This window comes from Phodopus roborovskii, unplaced genomic scaffold (assembly GCF_943737965.1).
Source record: "Phodopus roborovskii unplaced genomic scaffold, PHOROB, whole genome shotgun sequence".
Classification (NCBI taxonomy): Eukaryota; Metazoa; Chordata; class Mammalia; order Rodentia; family Cricetidae; genus Phodopus; species Phodopus roborovskii.
The window spans coordinates 20,995,503-21,011,093 of record NW_026126460.1 but is presented as its reverse complement, the minus strand read 5'-3'; positions in this window follow the sequence as shown (position 1 = coordinate 21,011,093).

The following is a 15,591-nucleotide window of genomic DNA, read 5'->3' as shown; positions in this document are numbered from 1 at the left end:
TTCCTTCTCCACGCTTTCCAGAGCCACAAATTAACATTTGATGATCATCCACCTCCCCCACTAGAATGTAAATTCCCCGGGGTAAGAATTGTGTCCTCCTTGTCGCCCCCCACCCCTTTAGTCTTTAGTCAGAGTTGAAAAATATCAGTTGATAGCTAAATAATACTTGGGAGAATCTTACTGCGTGACACGTAGAAGTGGTAGAAGAGCCTAGTAAAAGAATTCAAGATTCCTCTTCCACAGCTGATCCTGAATAGGTCTAACGGAAATGATTCCTGGATTCAGACCTCGTGAAAGAAGGAAGCTTTCAAAACCTGCTCTTGCTTTACTCCATCTAGCCAATTCCTGGGCATTAGTGGAGTATCTTCTATTTAATGGGTGCTACCAGAATATACTAAGAATCTGGGGTTATGGGCACAGCTCAGGGATAGAGTACTTGCCTAGCAAACATCAGGCCCTACTTAGCCTCAATTCCCAGGACTGAGAGAGAGGTGGGGGGGGGGCACAGAATGTGACCTAGTCCCTTCTAAAACAGCAGCCTGTCAACAGAGTCCACTGGGAAACTGGGAACTCTGAAAGCAGGGCTGCGGGCTGCAATTGGTTCCTGCTGTGTGACTCCTTAAATATAGGTAGCACCTAGTTCTTTGAAAGTCTTCATCTGAAGCATGGTTTATAGGTGTCATTAGCACAGTGCTTTCTGGTGTGACACTTGACACAAGCAGTAAGGGTTCAGGATGGATGACCTGAGGACATCTCATCAAAGCAACAGCTTGGGCAGGACATGAGAGAAGACAGCAATCACTCATCTGGTTTTCCTGCCTGCCCATCTTCTGAGCTAGCTGCCTACATTTGGAGAATTCCACCTTTTCTAGAGAATTTTCATTGCTCTAAGAAGAGATGCAGCATCGACCGCAGAACCTTGAAGCTCTCACACACTTTCCGGCTCTGAGGGTGCAGGTACAAGTCATGAGCTTGGTCAAGGAGGTGCCACTGGTAAATGGGACTTCAAATCTGGAGCAAGGCAGGAAGAAGGTGGTGAAGGTGCCTAAGAAATTATTTCTGTGTGGTGCAGATTGCCGTGGGCCCTGCAGCGCCCTCTTGCGTCTGGAGGAGGAAGTGTCAGTCTCCCCGTTGAGGGCCTATGATCACAGCAGAGAAGGGAGGGAACTAAACTGCCAGATCTTCGGTGCTGCTGATTACTGAGGTTTGGCTGCGAGCCCTTGCATTGACTGACTCAATGTGAACTCCCTACGTTGCTAATTTGAGGGTGATTCGGGAGAGGGAAATGGTTGGCTTAGTATAGGCTTTTGTTGTTGTTGTTGCTTGTTTAATTTACTTGAATTAACTTCTGCTGTTTGTAATAGGAGCCCCTACTGACCCAGTGGTCAAGGCCTTCTATTTGGTTTAAACAAATCAAGAGTAAGTACATTACTCCAAAATCTTCCAAGTTTTTGCTATTTCTCCTCTCATCTCAACAGACAGTTGGCTAGTGCCTTCCTCCCAGGTATGTAAAATCAAGAATAGAAAAGCCAGGGCCAGTGAGATGGCTCAGTGGCAAGATGGCTCAGGGGTAAGATACTTGCCACAAAGCCTGATTACCTGAATTCAATCCCTGGGCCCCAACGGGAAAAGAGAACCAGCTCCCACAAGTTGTCCTCTATCTTTGATGCAGTGCTATGGCTCAGGTGTGCCAACACACAGAGACACATGCACACAATGAATGGTTTTCAGTGTTAAAGACTAGAAAACCTGGGGGAGGTTGATTGAACCTGTAGTCTCAGCCCCTTGGGAGGCTGGGGAAGGAGGACTGCCTCAAATTCAAGATCAGCCTAGAATAATGAACTGTAGACCAGCCTGGACTGCAGAGTGAGGCCCTGTCTGAAAAACAAACAAACAAACAAACAAGAAACACAAACAACAACAAAAAAAAAATAAGAATGCAAGAAGGGGGTATTTAGAAGCCCAGAGTCTGAGACTGAAAGAGGCCAGCCTGGGCTATGTAACAAATAGGAAAACAGATTTATAATTAGAACTTGTGCTCAAAGAGATTAGGTTTTTGACAAGATATAGATAAATAAAAACCAAAAGAAAATTATGGACCATACCTAGCAGAAGCAGATAAAGACTTAACTTTTGTTTGTTCACAAAGAAAACCAAAGAATTTGGAAGGCAAACTTCTTTTGGGTTTTTTGTTTGTTTGTTTGTTTTTCAGGACAGAGTTTCTCTGTGTAACCCTAGTTGTCCTGGAATTAGCTCTGTAGACCAGGCTGTTCTCCAGCTCACAGAGATCCGACTGCCTCTGCCTCCCGAATGCTGGGATTAAAGGTGTGAGCCACCACAGTCCAGCACAAACTTCTGGAGAGATGGCTCAGCAGTTAAGAGCATGGGCTGTTCTTCCAAAGGGCCCAGGTTCAATTCCTAGCACCCATATGGCAACTCACAAGTGTCTATAACTCCCATACCAGGGGATCTCACACACACACAGGCTAAAACACCAATGCATATAAAACAAATAATTTTAAACAAAATTTAATACTGGGGACTAACCCTGGGAAAGCAGCTAGGGTATACTGCACTTTTAGCACTCAGTGTAATTTTTATAAATCTTTTTTTTTCTGGTTGGGGGGGCTGTCAAAATAGGTCTAAGAATGGAGTTTCGTGAGAAGATTTCTAGTGCTTGTGAGGAAACAAGAAATCAAGCCAAGGGTCTTGTGCTTTTTGTGCCCCTTCATGTGTAGTGGATAGGAGTGAGTTTGCTTCAGATAATTCATTATAACTGACTATGGTTATTTGTGTCTATACCCCCAGGGAAAAACATGTTTCTGCCAAGTTCTGCTTGTGATTGTACACTTCACTCACGTGACTCCTCTTACCCCTCAGTATAAATTGTCTGATTCTCTGAACAAAGAGTTGGCTATTGCATGAAATTTTAGTCTGCATCATTTATCAGCTCCATTCTCCCAGGTCCCAAAACCTGGGTGGGAAATGTTGAGACAGGGTCTCTTATAGCCAGGGCTGGCCTGTAACTGAACCAGGCCTTGAACTCTGATCCTCCTCCCTCTATCTCCAAAGAGTTTGTTTTCCAGGTGTGAGTTACTTTGCATAGAACCCAATGTAATTTTTAAAATTGATAAAGGTCACAGATCACAGAGGAAGTTCTGGCTTCTAATTCATGAAAAGATTTTCAGTCCCATTACAACGAAAGAGTTATAAACAAAAGCTGCAGGAAAACACTTTGCTTTTTGAATGATTGACAATGTCCAAAATGTTTAACACACTGAAGTCAAGTCTGTGGGCACAGCTATAGGCAAGCATTTGTAGTGGGAGAGCCAGCTGATAAGTGGGATTTGTCTAAAGGTGGTAATATAAGACACAACAAAATTAAAAGTGTAGCGTTTGGCTGGGCGTTGGTGGCACATGCCTTTAATCCCAGCACTTGGGAGGCAGAGGCAGGCAGATCTCTGTGAGTTGGAGTCCAGCCTGGTCTACAGAGGGAGTTCCAGGACAACCTCCAAAGCAACATAGAGAAATCCTGTCTGGAAAAACAAAACAAAACACAGAAACAAAAGTGTAGCATTTGATGCAGCAAAGCCAATTCTACAAACTTATGGTTTGAAGTATTCTTCTTTAATTCCATAAGATCAGAAATAGCTGAATCATCCATTACTGGCCAACTTGTTAAATATTGGATGGAATATTATCACCAAAAACAGTGAGGTATTGTTAAATGAGGTGTTGTTAAACATAATACAGACCATCTTCTCCACTGATTACTAAGTGGAAAAATTAGGTACAAAGTGTAGAGTAAATGTATATGCACTTATTAGATAGATGTATGTAGGAGGCTAGAAGAAGACAATAGGGCTAAGGGTGTAACTTCCTGGAAAAGCATTTGCTTAGCATGTCCAAGACCTTAAAGCTCATCCCCAGAACCATAAAAAGAGGTTTAAAAGAAACAATGGGGCCAGGTTTGTGATGGAGCACACATTTGATCTCAGCACTTGGGAGACAGAGGCAGTAGGAGCTGCAAAAAATCCGGTGTGCTGGCACATGCCTGTAATCCCAGTACCTCAGGGAAGCAGGAGGATGGTGAATTGAAGGCCGAAGTAGGTTACATAGCAAGAGCCCATATCAGAAGAAGAAAAGGTAATGTTAGATATGGTAGCTGCCAAGAGGAGATTTATTATTGCAGTTCGTAAAAGTTGTTTGTTCCTTTTTGAATTCTGAAGCATGTGAACATGAGCATTCAGATACATACAAAAAGTTAAAAACTAGTTGGGGAATTAGGGCAATGGCAAGAAGCCACATAAGTATAATCATAAATCCACAGGCTTGGGCAGCTCTACAAGGCAGCTCACTCTGAGTGCCAAATGAATCATAGGGACAGATAGAAGATAGGACCCAGGGAAATCCAGTCAAGGGAAAACTTCCAGGTTCTAGATGGTTCTGGATGACTGTGACCTAAGCTGGAAGGCATGGCAACAGTGACACCAAGAAGATCAAACAGAGGTGGCATTTCAAAAGGAGATGACAAGAAATGCAGCTTTGGAGACAGACATCCCTGACACAGCAGAGATGAGGTCCAAGGCTGGGAACCCATCTCATGAGTCTACCTGCAAGGGGTGATTGTACCCTGGCTTTAGTATGGAGGATGAAAGCATTGCCTTGCATTGAGGGAGTCCCTAGCAGCCAGACTGGGTGGTACTCACAGCTACCCCAGAGGAGCTGGGTTGCTTCCTTCCCATATCCACACCCCATGCAACCCAGACCTGTCAGTGCATGTCAGTGGGGGCATGAAGATCTGTATACTAGCTAGGAAGGAGATAGCCTCGTCGACACCCAGGGTGGGCTGGCTAGTACACCAAACACTACCTTCTGGGCAGCCAGCAAATCCACCAGGGGACCCTTCCTCTTAGTCTTCCCCTGGTCTCTCCTAGCTTGTCACCGCACCTCCGTGAGGTACTATGAGACTCTTCCAAAGGACAGTGGCAGCCCAAAGATTGTCCCCAAAGGAGCCTCTGTTCTGGTTCAGGCCCAGCATCATCTGGTGCCTTGACACCCTCTACACCAGAGAGTCAGGACAGAGGAGTTGTCAAACGTCAGTCCCTCCCTGTCCTCAAGGTATCTGAGTCACTGTCTAGGCATTGGGCAGCTGGCAAGCCAGAAGAGGTGGTGTCTGGCACCACCATGGACAGGAGGGTTGGAAGCCAAAGCACCAGCTTCTGTTCAGGCTTGCCCGGTTTGAATCCTGATCCCTCCATTTTCTAGGGAGGTAACCTTGGACAAGACACATAGCTTCGTGAAGCCTAGTCTCCACGTAACACTCCCTTAACAAATACAGACTAATATAGCAGGCAACCTCTGGGATGCTAATAAGAGTGGTGATCAGGCCTTATTCCCATCGGGCTTGCAGTAGGTACAATGACTACACCCATTTTAGGTTTAAATAAGATAATATAAGGTATCCTGAGAATGCTTATGAACAGCTGGAGAGCTTGTCCAGTATGCTGGTTGGTTTTTATTGTCAACTTGACACAACCTAGATTTACCTGGTGTCCCCTTTTCCTTCCGTGGTTCTCTAGTTGAATGCCAAGGATCATAGACTTGGCATCTCTTTCCCCACCTCCTGAGTCTAACTAAGCATTACAGGTAGCATTGAGGACCAACAGGGCACTGGCTGTTGGGCTGTGCCAAAACTCTGGGGGAAACAGATGTGGGTAGATTGTAGTGCCTCCCTCAGTGACTAAGCACTCCAATGAGGGACAGGAGGGGATCCGATGGGTCTGGCAGAGTGCGATAGTAACCCATCTATGTTCAGAAAGAAATGGGGATCCAACAGCAAGGAAAACAAGAGAAAGCAGTACAGGGATAGTGACATCAAGGGAAGATGCTAATACCAAAATTGGGATGACGGTTCTCTCTGGCCAGAGAAGGAAGTGGATTCCACCGGAGGCTTGATAGCCAGTGTTCATTCCTATTGTTCCTTGTACTCTTTTGCATTACTATGTTTCATGGTTTTATTTGTTGTCCATCCATCGTTTTTGCTGAACTTAGGGCCTCACACAGGCTAAGCAGGTGCCCTATCACTTAGCTTCATCCTCAGTCCTTAGTTTTTTTTTTTTTTTTTTTTTTTTTTTTTTTTTTTTATGACACTAAGTTGCCTAGGCTGGTTTTGAACTCATAAGCTTCCTACCTCAGCCTCTCAAATAGCTGGAATTACAGGCCTATGCCACCATGCCTGGCTAGTGTTTCGTAACATTTAACAAGGATGTTTTATTCATAAACCTAACACACCATTGGCTTTTAAAATATGACCTACAGACCTTGATTTATGATTTCGGGCTGAATGGAATTTATCCAGAAGTGATCTGCATCTGAGATTTAGGATGTCTCTATTCCTCTTATATAAGAATCTTAACCTTTTTATTGATGTCCTCCTTATAAAATGTAGGTGACTGTCAGAGCCCTCTCCTGGGATAAATGACTATAAGAGGTGAATGAAAGAATGCTTAACAGCTGTCCAGCCCATTGCCTTACATACACACTGGGGGGCTTCATACGTGTTAGAGCATCTTACCAGCTTCTCAGATCCCAGTGCTATGACAAAAGAAGATAATGAGTTAATATGTGAGAGATGTAGACATTCAAAGATTCAAGGACTCCCCAGGTATGGGAGGGAGGGAGCCTGATTTGCCTGGCAAAGCCAGCACTCCCTGAAGTATCCCTGAGCCTATTCAATCTCCATGCATGAAATCAGACACAGTCCTGGCCCCAGGAGCCACCAGCCTACACAGGGTATCTGTCTTCTCAGGGAACAATGCTCCATGCTGTGAAGCAGCAGGTTTGGAACAAAGAACTTGCCTCTGGAGACACATTTTCTTCACCTCCGCTTCCTTCCAAGCTCCGATTTCGGTAAACATGGAATAATCTCCTACCCAGAAGGCTTTGTTGTGCTGTTTGGTTCCCTTTTAATAAGCATGAATTAGATGCCACATGATGCATTACAGACTTCTCATACACAGCTCATCTTCACAATAATTCCTCAGGTAGCTGCTTCCAGCCCCCCTTCCCATCCTCCCCAGCAAATACACTTTACAGTGAAGAAAATTGACCCTCAGAAAGGTTAGGCCACCTTCTCAAGGTCATGAGCAAAAGCAAACATATTCTGAGCAGGGACAGCCTGGCTCCAAGCATGCCTTTAACTGTTCTTCTATCTTGCCTGGAAAGACAGTGAACGATATCAAATGTGCTTGGCCCCTGTACAGCCCAGACCAACAGCTCTAGATGCATGGGGCACTTCTTTCATAGTCTGTCTTTCCTGCTAACATGTAGCTGAAATGAGAGGTGAAATCAAAGGTGAAGCAGGCAGATGAGCCAGGGAGTGACAGCTTGGAGAAGGACATGTCTCAGAAGCTGTCCTTTCACAGCTGAAAGGGAAACCAGAGCCCTACAAGTCTGCATTGGTAAGTGGGTGCAGGGTTTGAAGATTCAGCCAGAATGGGAAATGTCTGCACTTTCTGTTCAAGTCCTGGTGACCTCCATGCCCTTGAATTCAGAGCCCTTGAACAGCTCTGCTCCTGAGCCTTGGCTGTCCTACCTCTGGCACATTCCTGTACATGCTCCCCTCTACTGGGAAATACATATGGAAGTCTCTCTCTAACATAACATTACTTCACTACATGCTGTAGCCCCCATGAACATCTGGACTCCCAGATTTCCTTTACCCCAACCTTCTGGACCTTCTATGACCCCATCCCTGCTTACCATGCTGCCTGGCCAGAAATGGCTGGAGTCTGATGCCTGTGTGTCTGCCATTGGGCAGAAAGATGAGTCTGTGAGAAACCTACTCCTGAGCTGTCCTTCCTGGTGGCTCTTCATGGGGAACATTGTAAATACATAAGTTAACCCCCCCCAAAAAAAAAAAAACCACTGTGTCCCAGGAGAGCTGGCCTATTGACTGGTTCAGGAACAGAAAACAAACACTTAAGAGTCAGTCCAGTCTGGGTCCAGATTGAGTGGAATGGGCAAAGGAGGAGCCAAGGCCAGTAACGGAACTCAGATGTCCATGGACAGTTCCATTAACAGTCATACAATCCCATTTTCTGGATGACCCTCTCAGCTAGCAGAGGGGTTTGTAATCAGGCCCCCAGAGTGATGCTTCCTTCTCCCGAGGTTGGCAAGGACAGGGAATGGAGTGCTGGTGGCACTAAGTGTCTGTAGCAATCCAGAAGTAATGAATCCTCAAGCAAGAAATAAAACCTAAGGCATTCTTGGTAGAAACTCAGAATGTCATGAAATATAGGGAGCCAGAGTCTAACAAAGGCCATGTCTAAGACCTACAAGCATATGGCTTCTTTTGCCTTGGGCTTCTCATCTGTCCAATGAGGAGAAGAGGTAATATGAGTTTCTCAAAGGTGAGAAACTTTCATAAATGCGCCGTCCAGAAGTGTTGGGAAATTTAAGTACTTGACCCTTACAGCTGTCTTCCTCTCTACCCAGCTGTAGAACTCCCGTACTCTCGAGGTTGATCAAACAAGGTCGTTCTCATAACTTTCCGGTGTGCAGTGCCTGTGCCTTGACCCCAGGTGTGGGTGATGCATGATTTCCTCTTATGCTTGGCCCATCCCCTGGCTTGGGTATATAAGCCCATTACTCTCTGTAATAAACAGTGGCAGCAGCTTCTTGTGGTGGTCTGTTAAGTGTTTCATTCCCAACACCCTCTGCCAAGCTTGGTACTCTGGCTGCACGGGCACAGCACAGAAGTGCTGCTGTTCTCTGCTGGCGAAGCAAAATGATGAGTTTGTTTGTCTTTTTGAGATAGGCTCTCATTGCATAGTCCTGGCTGATCTTCTTTGCCTCTGCCTCCAGAGTGTTGGGACTGTAGGCATGACCACCACACTTGGCTTTTGCTTCATAATTCATAATGAAGTCCTGCCCTTGTCTACTTTGATTCCCTCAACAGCTTTGCAAAGGAGATAAGATTGGTCCTCTCTCTCCCGGGATGAAGGAAAGGAAAATGAAGCCTCTGGTGTCCTGCCCAAAGTCACATGGGGGTTCATTAGTGGTGAAATTAAGATTCTTCTGAGACTTTTTGCACAGTGTTTATAGCCCCACAAACCCTCCTATGTCGACTTAAAATTATCTATGGCTAGGTGCCCCCCCATGTCTTTAATTCCTTCTTCCAGTCTTGATCTCATGGCCAGCCCAAAGCACTTCTGTACACCCTCAGTTCTCTTACCCAATTTAGCTTTAGCATTCTCATTTGACTAGACAAGAACCTGTGTTAAACCCATTTCTTCACCAATAGAACAATGGCTGTAGAGAAACTCAGAGCCTGACTTACCAATGGATTCAATTTCAATGGACCCCAGTGCTGTGTGGACATCACAGTGTATTTCTTCAGTTCCTCTTCCAGGTAGGACCACAGCCAGGAACTGGTGTCACTAAAACTAAAAGCATGTCCTTTAGCAATCCTGTTCAGGAAGTAGTGACTAATGTGAAATTCTAGCTACTGTGGCCAATGCTAGGAAACTTGTTCTGAGATAGAGGCCTTTTCCACCCAGGTAAGGAATAGCCCAGAATCTCCAGGTGGCTACCTACCATTGTGGGAAGGGATCAAAGTATCCAAAGACAGAATGTTCTCTTTCTTCTGGCAAAGAGAGGAGACATGGACTATGAAAATACACAGGGTTAGTGAGAGAAACTTCATGCTGAATTGGCCCACAGAGAAACCAGAAACTTTAGCAATTATTAAGCAGATTGATACACATGGAGTAAAAGGTCCTTTTAGGCCCCAAACTCCCTTGTGTAGCCCTTAAACTTTCTTCCAGACTTTGGACCTACGTACCTCAGAATTGGCTTAGTCATCAACAACTCTACTATCCAAATTTCAGATGGATATGATGCAAACCAGTTTAAAGATCTGAGGGGTTTGGGATTTGTTTTTTTTTTTTTGAGACAAGGTCTTTTTTCTTTTTGTTTTCTGGATGGGGTCTTATTGTGTCACCCAAAAGCTGTCCTGGAACTAACTACATAACTAAAGTTGGCCTCAAATTTCCTCTCCTACCTCAGCCTCCCCAGTGCTGGAATTATAAACATATGCCACCATGCTTAGCTAGAGACTGGAATGTTTTAAGTATATGGATGTTACCTAAGTTATAAAATAAGAGACAGTCAATATTGTTAATTCCTTTAACAAATGTCACTGGGCAGTCATTACATGATAAGTCACTGGCCTGGGGTTTAGTGAAGGGTCTAGCAGAAAAGACAAGAAATCTTTTTAAGGAGCTTATATGGTTTTCCTTGGGGAAGACAGACAATAAACATAAAACCCAAAGGGTTGACAAGATGGCCCAGCAGATAAAAACACTTACAGAAAAGAACCTGATGACCAAGGTTTGACTCCTGAATTCCACAATGGAAGGAGAAAACCAAATCCTAAAAGTTATCCTGTGACCTCTACATGTTCATCATGGCATATGTGTACCCCTCCACGTGCACACACACACCATTCATCATCACCATAATAATAATAATAATAATAAATGTAAGGCAATAGCACACGGCACACAAGGTAAAGAAACAGATGGGAGGGCTACTGCTTGAGGCTGAAGAAGTAATATCTCTCTGTGATGAGAGGTTCTTTGTTCCAACTGGTCCCACTGCCCTTGTGCCCCCAAATAAACACACAGATGCTATATTAGTTATAAAACTGTTGGCCAATGACTATAGCTTCTTACTGGCTAGCTCTGTCTTAATTATTAACCCATTTCTATTAATCTAAATATTTCTACGTGGTCTTATCTTACTGGAGAAGGGTCCAGACCTCTAACTCATTTGGTGGATCACAGAGTGACTGTTCTGGTGGCCCTTTCTGCCTACTTTTTCCAGAATTCTCCTTGTCTCCTAATCCCACCCATCTTCCTGCCTCATTGGCTGAACAGTGTTTTATGCATTAACCAATAAGAGAAACATATATACAGAAGGACAACCCCTATCATCTCTCTAAGAAGAAATTAACAACCAGGTGAACTTTAATACCAGCACTTAGAAGGCTAAGGCAGGGGAAAATCTATGAGTTTAAGGCCAGCCTGGTCTACAAAGTGAATTCCAGGTCAGCCAAAGCTACATAGTGAGATCCTATCGAGAGAGAGAGAGAAAGAGAGAGAGAGAGAGAGAGAGAGAGAGAGAGAGAGAGAGAGAGAGAAGAAAGAGAGAAAGGAAAAGAAAAAGAAAAATTACAACTGAGACCTGGTTACAACAAAACTTGGAAAAAATACTTCTAACAGAAAAGCCAAGCAAAACTTGCTAGGCAGCAACAAGCCTGGTGTGTTTAAGGAAGGTGGGTAAGGAAGACTAGGGCGAGATGAGCTCCCAGAGTAAGAAAGACCTCACAGGCCTTGTTCGAGGCCCAGTGGCCAGCAGGTTTGTGTTTGCAGGGCATGGGTGTGTTTTGGAGAATGTGCTATTGGGTCTGAAAGTGGATCACAACACTGTCTGGGAGGTGACTTAGGGCATGCAGGAAAGAGGGGAGCATGGTTTAGGCTAATGGTGCATCAGTGGGGGAGTGAATCTAGCACCTGCTAAGTCAGCATATAGCAGCCCTCCTAAACAGCCTTGCCTACTCTGTCCCCACTCCTCAGCCAGATTTTCTTTAGGTACTTGCCTTTCCAATTGCTCAGATGGGGAGGGAGGGTAAATCTAAATCACTCTAGATCTTTCCCTCTCCCCCCCCAGAAGTTGGTTGTGGAATAAGCTAGTGAGATGTAAGGATGTTTGCTAATGGGTCCTTCTCCATCCCTTCCCTTTTAATTTTTTTGTAAGGGATTTGCTTTGAGGAAAGGTTTTTCTCTTGGATGAAAAATGAAAAGATGTTAGAAACCTTTCTCCTTCCTTGCCTTAATACAGTGCCATATGAAGCCATGATACTCAAGCTGCAGCAGCCATTTTGTGATCATGAGGGAAGATGTCATCAGCCTCCTAAGAATGCCAGAGGAGAAAACTGGAAATACTGGGGTTATTGGTGACACCATTGAATTAACCCTGGATCAGCTCTACTCTGACTTCTAACAGGGTAATAAATATCTGCATTGTTTAGGCCATAAATAAACATACATTCCATTATTTGCAGCCTCCAAAAACATTCTAATGGAAGAACAGGAAGGAAGGCCAGGTATGCTGGCATACACTTGTAATCCCAGACATCCTGTCTCAGGAGAGAGAGAGGGAGAGAGGGAGAGAGAAACAGCCAGAAGTGTGTGTGTGTGTGTGGGGGGGGTAATAAGGGTTTTTTCTTCACCATTGTGTATGTATGCAGTTTAATTCTATTTTTCCTGTAAACCCCTAGAAATATTACAATACTTATACAACGTTCAACAGTCCCAAAGTAGAAATGATATAATGAGAACCTAGCTGGTTGTGCTGGTGCAGACCCAGAAGCCTAGCCCTCAGGAGGCTGAGGCTGGAGGATCATGAGCTCAAGGTCAGTCTGGGCTATGCAAGGATATCCTAATAATAATAATAATAATGAAGTAACAGTCACAGGCTCCAGGGATTGGAAAGTGGATATGGAGAGGATATTGTTCTGCCTACCACAGTTATTAAATATGACCACAGGTCTAGAACAAACTCCCAGTACTAAGGTACATTTGACAACTGGGATTTCATATGATTGCAGGAAAGAGTTAGCAGAGAAGATTGGTCTCCTTGTAAGGTATTATCATCTGACATCTGGGATTCTAGTTCTCAGTGTTCACAGTCAACAGTGGGTGGATAGATCACTGTACATAGACTGTGTAGGCAATATGGTTTGTGCCACTTTCCACTATGATGCTAAGATTTTGGTAAGTGCTAGGCAGAGGTGCTTATGGGGCAAGCCTCTGGGAAAATCTCAGCTACTGAGTTTCCAGTGGGTTTCTCTGGGTACTGTATTCTTTGAGGCTTGGATATGGAAACCTGACTGAGTCAAGTGAATGAAGAAAGACAGACACATAAACAGAAAAGCTAGGGTCAGGTGAACCGTGAGAACTCTGATGGAGACCCATTAACTATAGAAACAACTAGTACCTTAGCACATTTATTATGTTTAGCATGGGGGGGGAGGTTAGTCTCTGTAAGGGAGCACTCTCAGGCTGTAAACATCCAGTGAAGTTATGGTTGCTACTTTTTGCATACATTGACCAATGGTTCATAAACATCCACACTTGGACCAGTGGAAGGCTTTGCCATTCTGAGCCTGACTGAGGAAGGTTTTGGTGCTTTCCCATGAATCTGAGGAGTGAATTTTTGACATGGTTGTACCCACATCAAAAACACACATGCAGTCAGGGTGTCATTTATTGGGTTCTCACATGTTCACTCTGGCCCTCATTGGCTCCCCATACAGACAGAAATATTTGCAGGGAAATGTTACTGGTTTTATGTTGAAGAAAGAGCATGCTTTTGCATGCACTCTGGTGGGAGTTAAGAATCGAAGACTTTCCCAGGCCCCACCAGTGCCTTTCCCCTTCTGACCCAGTTACCCATCATTGCTACATAACTGCTATCAACCTCAGCCATGAGCACAATTGTGTGAAACATCTGTGAGTCCTAGGGACTCCTCTAAAATGGAGGAGACTTGGAGGATACTCCAACCCAAAAAGCCTTGCTCTTTTCTTATTCTAACACCATGAAGTTCAAATAAAACCTTGCTTGCTTGCTTTTTGCAATACTGGGGACTGAACTTGGGCCTTGCACATGCTAAGCAAATACTGTATCACCAAGCTATATCCCCAGCAGAATGAAACACTTCTGGGGGGGGGGACTTTGCCCTCTCAATTGTTCAATTGCAACTTCCTTAGGAACCCATCTTTGAAGTGTAACAGTTCAATGAATGAATGCACATTTAGCAAATGTTTTAAGTACCATGCTAAGAACAAGGGACTCAAACAAACAAACAAAAAAATTGGATGATACAATATAGCCCTTGCCTTCAGGGATATAAGACAGATTCATCAACAACTAGAGTGGTATGCAGTACATATACTAAGACAGGTGTGAAGGAAACTATGGGAATTTAGGTGGTTCCATATGCATTGCTCTGCTGGGTGTGTGCACAACCCTGCACCTGTCTGGTGCTCACAACTGAACCAGTTACCTCAATTTTTACAAATGAAGAACTGCATCCAAAAGTCAAACAAGTTTAGAGCTTTGCCTGATACCTCAGATCTTTTATATCCCTTCTGCTGTGTGTATATACAAGGAAATGAGAAAGGCTGCAAAGTGGTCACTGTGTCCTGTGGTCATCAAGGCTCTTTCCTCTGACCAGACCATGACTCATGTTTGGAAGCAACCTAATGCCCTAAATGCCCTTGTTCATTTCCATTTTATGAATGAGCGCCCCACCCCCATTCCTCATCCCGGTGCTGTGGATTGAACCCAGGACTTCACAAATGATGGACAAGCATGTTACCCACTTAACTACTACACCTTCAACTTCTCCTATTGAACCTTAATTCTCCTAACCAGATGGCAAGTATTGGGAAGAGAGTTTGTCAAATTTATTGTATTCTTTTCTGTATCTTCTCAAAGTCAAATGCCACTAGCTACTTTGTTGTTAGAAAGTTGCCATTACATGGCATTATGTTACATTGTCAAACAGCCCTGTCCCTAAGAAGAGGATGGGAAGAAAGGCCGGTGAGTCTTCTCCAAGTGAGGACTAGCCTGGGAGTCAGGTTTCTTAAGGTCATGACAACAAGCACCTGGTCTTGCCTGGTGAATTTTCTCGGTGAGAGTAATTTAAGTCTGAGAAAGCAGAAAAAACTTTTTAAAAGGCCTGTCATCGTATAAAACGGAAATGAAACGTTAAAAGGAGGAATCTCTTCGGCTGTTAACTCCAAGAACTCAGTGAAGCCAAGTCACTAGCCCAAGGTTGCATAGGGTCACCTGGATGCTACTCGGGGGCTCTGGATTCTGTGCTCCGCCGCATCAGGCAGGCGGTCGTGGCGAGGGTTCACTAATAGTGACGGCGCTGATGACGGAGCCTCTGACCGGCGGGTGGCCTGTGAGAAGTGGCAGATTCTCGCGTCGACCCTTACAGATTGGCTGTGCGGCTCAGCGCTGCGGGATAGTCTACGAGATCGGCACCCTGGGGCTCAGGCTCTGTAGTTCTCGGTCCTCGGCCTCCCACAGATGTGGGCGAAAGCCTGCCATCTCGGCCGGGGACCAGCAGGCGGCGGTCTGCTGTAAGGGGGTCTCGGGCGACCAGCCCCAGCAACCCAGCCTGCCCGAGGCTCCTGCGAGGCGACGCTGGGAGGACAGAAGAGAAGGCCAGGGAGAGCCGCTTCTGACGGATTGCTTGAACCTCATCCTCCCTAAATCGGAACATCTGTACCATGGGCGATCGTACGACACAGGTGCAGTCGAGATACGCCCAGTCACCGCACCCTGCGTCCCTGCTTCGGACCTTCGAAATCCGGGGCGTCGGCTCAAAACTAGGAACGAAAATGGCCCTCTGCTTCTAACTCAAACCCGACAGGTGAGGGAATCCGGCGTGGCAGGGGGAGGGGATCAGACTTGGCTTCACTCCTCGTGGCCACCTACCCTGACGGGGGT